Source organism: Carassius carassius, chromosome 24, assembly GCF_963082965.1.
Source record: "Carassius carassius chromosome 24, fCarCar2.1, whole genome shotgun sequence".
Classification (NCBI taxonomy): domain Eukaryota; kingdom Metazoa; phylum Chordata; class Actinopteri; order Cypriniformes; family Cyprinidae; genus Carassius; species Carassius carassius.
In genome coordinates this window covers 25,575,865-25,577,387 of record NC_081778.1, presented here as the reverse complement: position 1 = coordinate 25,577,387, position 1,523 = coordinate 25,575,865, and positions in this window count along the sequence as shown.

Genomic DNA, 1,523 nt, shown 5'->3' with positions numbered 1-1,523 from the left:
GCACAAATGATTTTCAATGAATCGTCCTATGCAAAAATTGCAGTTCTGATCATTTGCATGGAGTTGAAATTTTGTAACATGCCCACTACATTCATCAGTGAGAGCAATATTTTAGCTGACTCATATTTTTGCCTGAAGCAATGCTTTGAAGTAAAAAATGTCGTGATGGATTTGTTTGTATAACATGCAACTCTCAGTTCACAAGACATTAACTGGAGTTGTGTGGATTATTGAGATGTTTTTATTAGCTGTTTGGACCCTCAATCTGACGGCACCCATTCGATCCATTAGTGAGCAAGTGATGTAATGCTAAATTTCTCCATATCATTTTTTGATGAAGAAACAAACTCAACTACACCTTGGATTTCTTCAGTTCAAATCACTGTATGAATTTAAATAGAAGTGCTAACATTAGCCATGGGTAAAAAAAAGTGATGGGAAGTTTCCTGAAATGCTTGTTGTATAGAGTGCTGGCTGTGCTCTTAGTGTGGTTGTAGAAATACAGAGAAAGATTTTATGATCATACACACCAACAATACTCAATCATTCTCACATCTTGCCAGCCCCAACTGTAAAAGTTCTACGTGTTGATGTGTTTTTGCAACCCCTGTGACAACAGCGTGTGCTCTTGCTGGACTTCTTTTTTTCTACTTTTGCTCTCTATCTCTCTATGCATCTGCTGTGGTAGGCTGTGCAGTTTTATGCATGTTCTGACCTGTGTAAATACTGAGACACCACATTGTTCTGTCTTCCTCTCTCTCTCTCTCTCTCTGTGTCTCTCAAAAAAATTAAAAATAAAAATAATCAAAAGGATCACTGTAAAAATCAAGCAAGAGCTTGACATAGCAAATGATCACTTAGGTTGTCCACTACAACAAGTGTTATGGTATAATGATTACAGAGCAGCAGCTGTTTCTAGAGGCAAAGACCTGGGGGCACACAAACACATGTGCATGCACATTTACCAAGCTATCTAAATAAAGTAATGCCATAGAAATACCATATACTTGTCCCATTGACTTCTGTTGTACTTTCAGTAAAGTATGACTGCTATGGGTTAAGCCCTCTGATCTACAATAGAGATTATATAGATCAGTGGTTAACCCTTTATTTATGTGACTGTTAAAGAGATCTCGTGAATATTTATGAAAACATTTAGGCACTCACAAATTGAATGAGTCAAAAGTATACAAATATTACTAATATATAATATAAAAGACAATAGTAATCTAAATGGGGACATAGACTATAAAAATCATGAATATGTAGGCTATCTTTCATTTAAAGTAATTAGATGTGGGGAAAAAAACAAATAGGGAGGATTTTGATTTAGGACCTTTTTTCATTATAGTCTATATTAAATAAGTAAAACAAGAGCACATGAAACAAGTACACACACACAAACTCTCTCTCTCTGGGGCACTACAGATATACCTAGATACAGTATTTCCACCTCAAACATACCGTGAAGGAACCACATCAGACAAGTGAGAGCGTCGCGTTGAAGGCGTAACCTACGATAA